Below are 10783 nucleotides of genomic sequence, written 5' to 3' on the forward strand. Positions count from 1 at the left end.
CTGCAAAGTTGCCCCCAGCTCTCCTGGCCGAGCAGCCACCAGCATCCCCTGGAGCTGACCTCTTGGGGGTCTGGGCTCCGCTGGCTCCTGAGCAGCAGCCCGGGTGATGGTCGGCTGTGATGGACCCTGGTGGCGCAGGGACCCAGCTTTATGACGGACTGTCAAGTGGGCAGCAGACAAAACACCTACCCGGTGTGAGAGAAGCGAGATAGAAACAGCCTCCGCGGTGCCTGTTTATTGACTAGGAATCTCGCGCTTCGTGTCCCATCATCTCCTGGGCGAACGGGAGGCCCACCGAAGCTAGAGGGAACGTGGCGTCCCGGCCACGGGCGGATGCGGGCTCCCAGGCATCCTCTGGCATCAGTGACCCCTCCCAGGACTGTCTGGTGTGGCGAGTCCCTGTCCCCCGTGCACGTTCTCTCCCTTCCTGGCGGGGGTCCGGCAGGACAGGATCGCCCCTGAAGGAGGCCGCAGGCATCGAGGGACTTGCCCAACGCAGAGCAGGCCCTAGGTCTGCAGCGTCCGTAAAAGCGCAGGTGCCCGGGCTGCCCACCGTTCGGCACTCCGGGAGGACGTGCCCCCATCTCGCAGCTGGGGCTGTGACGCCCGGGACGGGGGGCACTCGTGCTGCGTCCCTGCCAGTCGGAGGCAGTGCTGGGCTGGGCCCCAAGGCGGTGGGACCCCAGAGCTTCAGCGAGCCCCCAGGGGGATCGGGGGGGGGCCTGGAGCACCTGCAGACGGCCCTGGCGCTCCACCCACACCGACACCCAGGGCACAGGCGTCCCAGGGCACAGGGCTCTGCAGCCCTGAGGCCCTCGGGAGGCCAAGGGGGCGGAGGTGGAAGACGCACGCTGAGGCCCGTTATGTCCCACAGGCTTGAGGCCCGCAGGGAGAGGGAGTCAGGAGGGACTTCCGGGCGGCCTCAGCCCCACGCTGGGTCCTGGGGGTCCCCGCCTCGCGTTGCCCGCCAGGGCCCTCCATGCCTGTCCCGTGCCGGCCCCTCTCCCAGCTCCCCGGGCAGGCGGCAGCCACACGCCTGCTGCCCCCGCCTGGCCCGGCTCCCCAGGGACCGTGCGGAGCCAGAAATGTCTGTGGCCCAGAGGAAGCCGGGAGGCAGGGCACGTTGGTCTAAATGAAGGGCCGTTTCTTCCTTCCGGAGGAGCTGGGCCCACGGCGCCCGAGGAGCCTGGGGCTGCGAGCCGACCGCGGCCCGGGGATTAATAAAGACGGGTAATGACGGACCATCTGTCCCAGCCCGCGCTCCGTGCCGGGGCCACGCCGCGCCCTCATTAGGCATTCCTCGGCTGTGTCCCCACAGATGGCGGCGGTGGCTGCGTGGCTCCCGTGGGGAGACGGGGTGGAACACACTTAGGCAGACAGCGCGGAGCTGCTGGGCCTCAGCGCCGGAGCGCACGTGGGCTCAGCCTGAGCAAGGCCCCCTGGCAGGGGCCCGCCATCCTCCTCCCCCCGGGCCGGTGGGACGGGGCGCAGACTGTGCGTGGGGCGGGCGGGCCCCGCCTGCTCCCTGCCCGGCCTTGGGCGAACGCTGGACCGCTCCGAGCCTGTGCCTGCACTGCGGGGAGCTGGGTGGCCCCCAGGACAGGGGTCAGAGTGTGTGTTGCAAGCACAGGGATGAGGGATCAGGACCCCCAGAGCCGTTAGTCTACTTGCGTGCAAAGGAGGCCCCTGTCCATGGAGTCTAGTTGGTGACCCGTGGACTGAAGGGGCCTAGTGTCTTGGAAGTCTCCGGAAGGTGCTGGTCAGGGCTTATTCTCTTTGACTATTCCGGCCACCCGTTTGCTCCTGCCAGAGACCCCGCACCCCTGGAAAAGTGTGCAGGCTGGGAAGGAGGGTCCCCTGGCAGGAGACATGGCCGGGCACCCAGAGAGGGGCAGGCACGGCTTGCAGGCCCGCGAGGGCCACACAAGCAAAGAGGGAGCCTCAGGGAAATAGGGTTCAGCACGGGTGGAGGCGCCCGCAGAGGAAGGGCCCCGGAGGTCTGGAGCCGGGGGGCAGCTCGCTCTTGAGCACCGTGGCGTCGTGCGCAGGGGGCTTGGGCAGACGCAGAGGCAGGGCTCGGCCTCCAGAATCCCTAAGCTTTGGGGCCTGCTGTGTGTCACGGCTCCCCCGGCTGGGTCCCCCCTGGACAAGCAGTCAAATGCCCGCAGGGCGGGGGTCTCCCACGCAGGGCAAGGGGAGCCCAGCCTTGAACACAGCCGGGAAAGGCGTGCACAGACAGGGACACCGAGGCGCAGAGCCGGGCGCCCGGCCCAAGGTCACACGGTCACATGGTCACCGTGAGCAGTGGAGCCCGACTGCCTCCAGGCAGAGGGAAGGTCCCCACTTGCCCTGACCCCGACCGCGAAGGTCCTCCCGCCCCCTGCCCCACCCCCTCCCGGCTCCCAGATCCCAGTTGCCCTGCGGTGTCTCTGGGCCGCCTTGGGAGAGTGCCCTCGGGATGCCCTCGTCTTAGAGGTGAACGCTCCGGTCTCCCCTGCGGACGCGGGTGTTGAACACAGGCCACGACAGGGGCTCTGTGCCCCCCAGCCCCTTTCCACCCCGTGTGCTGTGCTGTCAGCTGACCCCGCCCCTCCTGGCGAGTGTGCCCGCCCACCTGTCTCGCCCGCCCCCAGGGATGGCAGCTGAGCGCCCTGGCCGCGGGGCCGCGGCACCAGGCCGCGGCTTCTCTGGTTCCCCGACCTGGATCACCCGAAGTCTGCTGGGCTCACCCCAGAGAACCCCAGCCCCCAGACGCACCCCCGCACAGCGGAGCGCTCACCCGGAAAGTGGAAGCAGAGAGGACGTGTTTGTCCCGGGGGGCCGTCAGCCTGTCTAGACCCTCGGCCAGAGGGACCCGTGGAGGTCAGGAGGGAAACGGAGGCCCGGGGAAGCCAGGCTTTCCGTTGGGAGTGGGGTCCAAGTGGATCCAGGAGCCCAGGCCCTCAGAGTACCAGGCCGGGGTCTTCCTTGCTCAGGGGCTCCCCCACTCAGGGTCTCCCGGACCGGGGGCTCCTGCCGGCCTCACTGCAATGGAGGTAAAGCCTCCCACAGGCAGGGGTCAAGGAGAGAAGAGGGTGCAGGGAGCCTGGAAAGCTATGCAGGTGCCCAAGGGCAAGGGGGTGGAGAGGAGTGCGTCATTACCAGCGTGAATATTCATGATCCCTATGAATATTCATGGGAGTCTCTCCTACCACTGATAAGGGGGAAGCTGGGCTGGGAGGAAGAACCCATTACTCGTCCTCATCCGGCCAGCCTCAGGCCAGAGCCTGAATAGTGGTCTGGGCCTTGCGGCTCATCCACCAGCTGACCCAACACGGTCCCTTCTCCAAAGGTCGCCAAGGAGCAGGGGAGCAGGGGCCAGCAAGCACCTGGCCAGGGTGGGAGGGCCACGTGGCCTCTCCCTGCCATGGACGTGGGCTCCTAGGCCCGGCTAGTCACGGACACCTTGGCGTGGTGGAGGGGCTGAGAGCGGCCGGGAGCCAGGTGCCTCAAGATGGGTCGGGTTCCTCCGGGTGATTGGCAAGCAGCCAGAAGGAGCTGGGAAGAGGCTGCAGCTGCTGGAAACAGGAGCCCCTGGGGGCTGATAAGGACAGGATTAATGTCAGGGGTGGAGGGAGCCCAGAAAAGGAAAGCAAGGATAGCTCAGAGAGGGTCAGTAACTCAACTGAGTTCACACAGCAAAAGCATGGGGCAGCCCAGGGCTCCATTCTGTGAGTGTGTACGTGTGGGCGGGGGCTCCGGCATGCAGGAGGGTGACGTCTGAGCTGGCTCCCGCCCTGGGACGGCTGTGCGGCTCTTCCCGCCCTTAGTAGGCCCGCCGCACGTATCTGTCCAGTGAAGGACTGAGCCACAGCCCGTGCGTCTGTATTTTAAAGGCAGAACCACGTCTCAGAGGAAGGGCCCGTCCCTGGGCGTGCTGGAGGGCGTGATGGGCCAGCCTCTGTCTCGCTGGGTCATGCCTGCAGGTTAGACACGAGTCTTTGCAGAAACCACCATCCTTGGCCACCCTGAGCCGTCAGGAGCTGGTAGACTCCGCCGGCAGCCCTGCCACCCCCCACCCCCACCCCGTGACCTCAGTCCTCTCTATGAACAGAGCTGAGAAAGGTGAGCGGGTCATACTCACCTGCAGGAAAACAGAGATCAGGAGACCAGGGCCTGTTGTGAGCGGAGGGGCAGGGCAGGGGGACAGGAGGGGCAGAGGCTGAGGCGGGCCTGCGGCTCTGGAGCGAAGCCTGAGCCTGAGAGGGTAAGCACACACGGCCGTCCGCGTGCAGACAGGGCAGGCGGGACCCCACGCTGGTAGGAAATCAGATGAGGCTGACAGTTCATGGGGAAGTGAAATAATCATAAATGATGGTTTTTATTAAAAAATATCACCGGGAAAATGTAGGCTCGTTCCAGAAGCCCAAAAAGAGCCCAAAATGTAATAAGGGGGAAGAGAGGAGATGGGGAATGGAAAATTAAAACCACAGCCCAGGAAAATCTGATATCTGCTGGCAGCGGCGGGAAGGAAGGAGGGAAGGAGGGAAGGAGGCAGGGGAGGGAGGGGGTCATGTAGTGTGACGTGATAAACATGGTTCTGCAGCCGAAATAGCACGAGCGGCGGGAGGAGGAGGGGCAGACGGTCCATCCCGGAGCCGTGATGGATGCTCCTGCTGCATACAGGGAGGCCAGGCCGGCCGCGCGCCCGGCGGGAGCCCGGGTCCCCGGGAGGGTGGGGACGGCCTCTGGTGGCCCTGCCCCGCGGAAGTTACATGGTGTCTGGGCCTAGAAGGGCCTGGGGCAAGTGGAACCCGATGTGGATGAGAGAAGGGAAAGAGGCCCAGAGAGGAGAGGCTAGTGCCCAGAGTCACACAGCAACCCAGGGCCAGGGAGAGGCAGGAGCACAGGCCTCCGGGGGACGGGGGAGGTGCGGACGGAGCGGCACTGGACCCCAGGCCCAGGCTTCCCTCAGGGAGGACTCGGAGGCCTTGCTGCCTCCCACCGCCTCCTGCCCAGCCAGCCAGGCCGCAGCAGCCCCATCCCCCGGGGTGCAGGCTGGGCATCCGGCCCCCCCAGGAAAGTCTCCCAGCGCTCGCGTCCCTCCAGGTTGTGGAGGGTGGCCTGTGAGCAGGGCTGGGCACAGGGCAGGGCTTCCCTCTGCATCCACGGCCGGCCCTGGAGCTTCTGGTGCCACGTCCTCCAGGGGGCTCTACCTGGGCTCCCTCCTCTGTCACAAGGGGTGCCAACCCCTGACTTGTCTGAAGACAAGAAAAGAACCCAGAATCTCTCAGATCAGGGATCGTCTCTGCTGTCTTTGCCAGGAGTCAGAAATAATCAACGTGCAAGTTCTGGCTGAGGAGGCAGGGCGGCAGGAAGGCCCAAGGCGGCCAGGGTTCAGGGGCGTCCGGGCCTGTGGAACCCCTCTGGACCCTGGGAGATGGGAGGCGGCCGTCGGAACACCACCTCCCTCCCTGATGGGGGCCGCGGGGCAGCTGGTCAGGCAGCACCAGGACAGGCAGGCGGGGGGGGGGGGGGGGGGGGTCCAGCCAGCCCCACCCCCGTGCCCCCAGGGGCCCTGGGCCACCTGCTCGGCAGCACACCTGACACCCTTGCAAGGCGTGTGGGGAGAGACAGGAAGACGGGACGTGGGGACGTGAGGAGAGAGCCAGAGACCCCAGGACCCCCTCACGGGACGCCACCTCCTGGGATCCCTGCTCTCCCAGGGCCCCTCCAAGCACCACCCGCCGTCCTCCCAACGCTGGCCTCCCTGGGACACCCCTCAGTGCCTCCTGCCCCTCCCCCTGCCCCCTCCCCTTCTGCAGGGCCTAGGCCCATGGGGGGCACCTTCCCTGAAAAGCGCCTGTGCCTCCTGCCTCCCTCTGCTGTGGAATGAAAGGGGATCTCAACCCCCTTTTCGGAAAGTTTGGGAGGAAAAGGAGCAAAGCCTCTTCCACAGCCTCTGAGCCACTTTGATCGGAGCAAGGAAGAGGCTCTGTCCCTCTGCGCACGGTGGCGGGAGGCACGGCGGGGGGGGCGGTGGACGACGACGCGGCCTCGGCTCTGTCCTTCTGGGAACCCCAGTTCCCAGCCCCCGGTCCTCTCCCTCTGCGCAGGAGAAAGGATTTGGGGCCCGTGCGGGGGTGGGGTGGGGGGCTTCCCTGGAGACACAGCCTCGGGCTCCTCCAGGAAGTGGGGAGCAGGACCCAGCCCGTCAGGGACTGTGAGGGCTGGAGGGACCTGCCCGCCCCAGCACCACGGCCAGGACCTGCCTGCTGGGGGGAGCCGTGACCGTCGGGGACCCCAAGGAGAGAAGCGTGTCCCAGACACCCCCCTTCAGCCATCCTGGGTCTGCGTGGGCCCCCTGATGGGAGGGTGGGGGGCACCCAAGTGCCCCAGTCAGGTCTCAGGACCTCAAGTCCAGGGTCGTCTCCTAGGACCTGACCCCGGCGAGGCTTTTCCCTTCCCCGCTGGTTGCCAGAGGCTCTGTGGGGTCTGCAGGCTGTTGGCTGCCGGAGTGGGAGGCCCATCCAGCCCGCTCAGAGGCTGCTCAGGGGCCTGGAGGGGACGGTGACCTTGAGGGGCTTTGCAAGGAAGGGAGCAGGGTGGGGAGTGAGTGCCTGAGGGCTCCGGGGGGGCTTTGGTTTCCTGAGGATATCGAGGTGCATTTCCAAGCGGATGCGTTTCCCTCTGACATTGGCTAAAGGCTTTCCTGGGCTCAGGGAAATGAGGAAGTGAAGGAGGAAGCGGGTCAGCACCAGCCCCGGGAAACAAGGCCCCGCCAACGAGAGGGGCCAAGGGGGTGCGCACCCCGCGCAGAGGGGCCGAGAGGCCGCCCCGGCCCCGCCGTCACAGCCCCAGCGCCCCTGCGTTCAGGACGTGGGGAGAAAACCACCTCCATCACGCCATCAGCCGCCGCAGGCCCGGGCCTCTCCTCCCAGGAGCCAGAGGAGTTTTTCATCAGATGCAAATGATTTTCTTGTGGGGGTGGGGGGAGCAAATCTTCCCCCCGGAGACCCCCAGACTCCTGAACGGCCCCTGGGCCCCAGCATGGATCCCCAGCCGCCTCGCCCCATAACGGGGCGCGTGGGGGTGGGGGGCGCCCTGGCCCCGTCCTGGGCCCCATCCATCTACCCGGGCACCGCCAGACCACAGGATGCAGCCGGCCGCGGGGAGGGGGCAGAGGGGGAAGGCCACCCGCAGGCCAGCGAGGTGCGGCTCATCTTCACCGCAGGGGGCCTGCGAGCCCGCCCCCCGTGCACCCCCACCCCGGCCCCCACACCCAGGCCAGGGTGGCTCTGCCGCCAGGACCCCCGGCCCCGCTTCCACAGGACACCAGGGCCCTCCCCAGCCCTAACGTTTCCCGAGGGTCGATGAAGATGTCTGGAGTTGATTAGACTCTGACACTGATGAGACCCAGAGGTAATTAGCCAAAGGGAAAGGAGTTTTGATTAGTCCTCAGCATAATTCTCTCCAATTATTCAAAGTTCATGCCTGCAGGGGGTGGAATATCTCCAGGAATATTTATTTATATCCCGATTTTTTTCATCAACTTTGTGAATCTAGTTAATCATCATCAGGCCTGAACTTGTTAACTTGGAGACTTGGATGGTCTGGGGCGGGGCGGGGGGGCGGGGGGGCTGACCCACGGGACCCTGGGGCCCCTCTGTTGTCCCCGGAAGAGAGCCCGGCGGCCCCACCTTCCTGCGTCCTTGGGGCTCCCCTGGAGCTTGTGGGGGGCTGTGGCCGTCTTACTCCCCCGGGGGCAGGGTCGGGGGCAGCCCTGCCCGTGGGTAGGAGAGCGGGAGGAAGCAGGGCAGCCACGTTCCCGGGGCCCACGGGCGGGGGCGCCCGCAGCAGGGCTCCCGTCCTGCCGATGACCAGTGGCCGCCGGGTGGAGGCCGAGGTGGGGTCTTGGCCCTGCCCGGCCCGGCCTGCTCTCCCCGGGTGCCCAGGACTGCAGCCGGTCCTCACCCCTGCGCAGCCCACGCTTCGGCAGGCTGTGCATCCCCCGATGGTCAAGGAGGCCCCTGCCGGTGGCTTAAGGCCCAGGCCAGGACTCGTGCCTCCGTGGCCGTGGCGACCACGGGGCAGACCGTGCTGACCGCAGGTGAGGGCGGTGTGGTCAGGGCCCAGCTGCACGGCCGCCGGGTGTGTGCGCTGGGCCAGCCTGTTTCCTGCTCTGAGCCTCGGCAAAATGTCACGGGGAGAGGCGGGATCCCAGGGACCCTGATGTTTTGGGGAAGCCCCAGGGCAGTTACGGGGACACCACGGCAGCTCTGGGGACCCTGAACTTGGAGCACGGTTGCTTGGTGACAGCGTGCTAGTCCGTTTCCCGGCATCGCACTTCGCGCAGCCCAGGGCTCCCTTCGCTTGTGGACCAGGAGTGGGTGGGGGGGGGGGGTGTCTGTTAATGGAAGAGGGAAAACAAACATTAAAGAGAAAGGTTTTCCACCGTCAGGAAAGTGCCGCAGCCTCTGAAGCACGGGAAGAACCCCTCTCCCCCCATAGGCCACGCCCCTCGGCTGTGAGGCCCCGCCCCCTCTATCCTCCAGGTCAGCAAGCTCCTGGCCTCCGCAGGTGTGGAAAGCTAAGGCGGGGGTTCTCAGAGGCCAGCCCTCAGGGCCAGCCCTGGGGGGCCCTGGGCTGCGTGAATTGGGGTCCTTTCTGCCTGCAGAGTGTGGGGTCCACGCAGGCGCAGCTCTAAAAATGGTCACGTCAGTACTTTCCCATCCCACACGCTCCTGCAGAGCCCCTCCGCTCCCGCCGAGAGGTGGAGGCTGTCCCAGCCCTGGGTTCGCAATGGGCCCCGAGATGCTCTGAGACCCCAGACGCTGGTCACAAACGCGGATAAGACTGCCACCTGGCTCCCTCTTGGGGATGCCGACACCCTGCTCTGCCCACAGACTGCCCCCACCGGAGAGCACCATCTCAAACGAGGCCCCTTCACCGGGCCGCATGCCCCATCCAGGGCCGCGGGCGGCAGGGACCGGCGTCCAGCCCGCGCCAGCCCTGCCCGCAGAGCAGATTCACGGGCAGGACGCACGGCTGCTGTTTCAGGCCACTGAGTTTGGGGTGCCTTGTGACGCAGCAGTAGGACAATCGGGACGGGGGAGCAGGGCAGGGCTGGGCTCGCGGTGGCCCAAGCTGTGCCCCAGCTGCCCGGCTACGCCCCCCCAGCCCCAGCACAGCCCTGGGCGGCTTTGGGAGGAGGTGAGACCAGGGCTGCCTCTGCCCCTTTCCTTCCTGTCCTCACTCAGGCCCTGAAGGCTCTGGTTTTCAAAGTGGATGCTCCGAGCTCTGCCTCCCTCTTCTCTGCCGCTGTCAAGGCTGCCCGGGAGAGCCTGCCGCAGCATCACAGGATGCTCTTTTTGGATTCATTTAGCCCAGACCAGCAAGGGCTCTCGGGTGGGTGCTCCTCCTTAGGTTTTAATGCGGAGCTTATGAGCTGGGTGGTTCAAGGAAGGGTGTTTGCTCCGTCTGCCCAAGTAACGCTGCTTCAGTCCGGCCAAGAGGAGGCTTGGAGACAGCCCCACGCCCCCGACCCCGTGGAAGTCCAGCAGCCCCACCAAGACGGAGGAGGAAGAGGGAACCGGGCATCCACTGGCTGCTGGGCCTGGCGTCGACACTGACCCACTGGCCGGTCCCCGTCCACACCCTGCCCCCTCCTCGCCTCGGTTTCCCCATCTGCACCTCACACAGTCGGGTGAGATGAAGCCAACGCCGGGAGACATAACCGTTCAGTGCTTCCCACACGCTGGCTCAAGTGACAGCATCCACCAGCTAGGCGGACCCTCCCAGGGTGGGTGCTCGACCTGCCCGCTTACAGGGAGCTGCTGGGAGCACCTGTGCTCCGTCTTTGTAGTACACTTGCGTGCGTCTCTCTTGGGTGAGGACCTAGGAGTGGAGCAGCCAGGTCTGGGGGCAGGTGTATGTTGAACTCCTTAAGAAAACTACCAAACTTCTCAAAGTGGCCGCCCCGCTTTCCACCCACCGTCAATGGACGAGAGTTCCAGCTGACTACATCCTCACCAGCACCTGCTGTGGCTGGTCTTTCTCATGGTGGCCTGTCTAGGAGGCGTGAGGTGGTATCGCGCTGTGGTTTCCACTTGCATTTTCCTGATGACTAGTGATGCTGAGCATCTTTTCACGTGCGGATCCGCCGTGTCTTCTTTACTGAAATGTCCTTTTAAATATGCGGCCCAGAGGAAGAGGCGAGAGCGACCCCTGGACTGGCGAAAGCCCACGCGCCACTGCATCCCCGTGTCCAGCGCGTACGTCCCGCCGCCGTCGCCGTCGCCACCACGCCCAAGAGAAAGGCTGAAGGGGATGCTAAAGGAGACAAAGCCAAGGTGAAGGACGAACCTCAGAGAAGATCTGCAAGGTTATCTGCTAAACCCGCTCCTCCAAAGCCAGAGCCCAAGCCTAAAAAGGCCCCTGCAAAGAAGGGAGAGAAGATACCCAAAGGGAAAAAGGGGAAGGCTGATGCTGGCAAGGATGGGAATAACCCTGCAGAAAATGGAGATGCCAAAACAGACCAGGCACAGAAAGCTGAAGGTGCTGGAGATGCCAAGTGAAGTGTGTGCATTTTTGATAACTGTGTACTTCTGGTGACTGTACAGTTTGAAATACTATTTTTTATCAAGTTTTATAAAAATGCAGAACTTTGTTTTACTTTTTTTTTTTAAGCTATGTTGTTAGCACACAGAACACTTCATTGTTGTTTTTTGGGGGAAGAGCACATGTCACTAATAGTTTGTCTCCAAAGCTGGATGGACATGGGGGAAAAACACCTTTCCCGTCT

This window comes from Hippopotamus amphibius, chromosome 9, assembly GCF_030028045.1.
Source record: "Hippopotamus amphibius kiboko isolate mHipAmp2 chromosome 9, mHipAmp2.hap2, whole genome shotgun sequence".
In the NCBI taxonomy this organism is placed as follows: Eukaryota; Metazoa; Chordata; class Mammalia; order Artiodactyla; family Hippopotamidae; genus Hippopotamus; species Hippopotamus amphibius.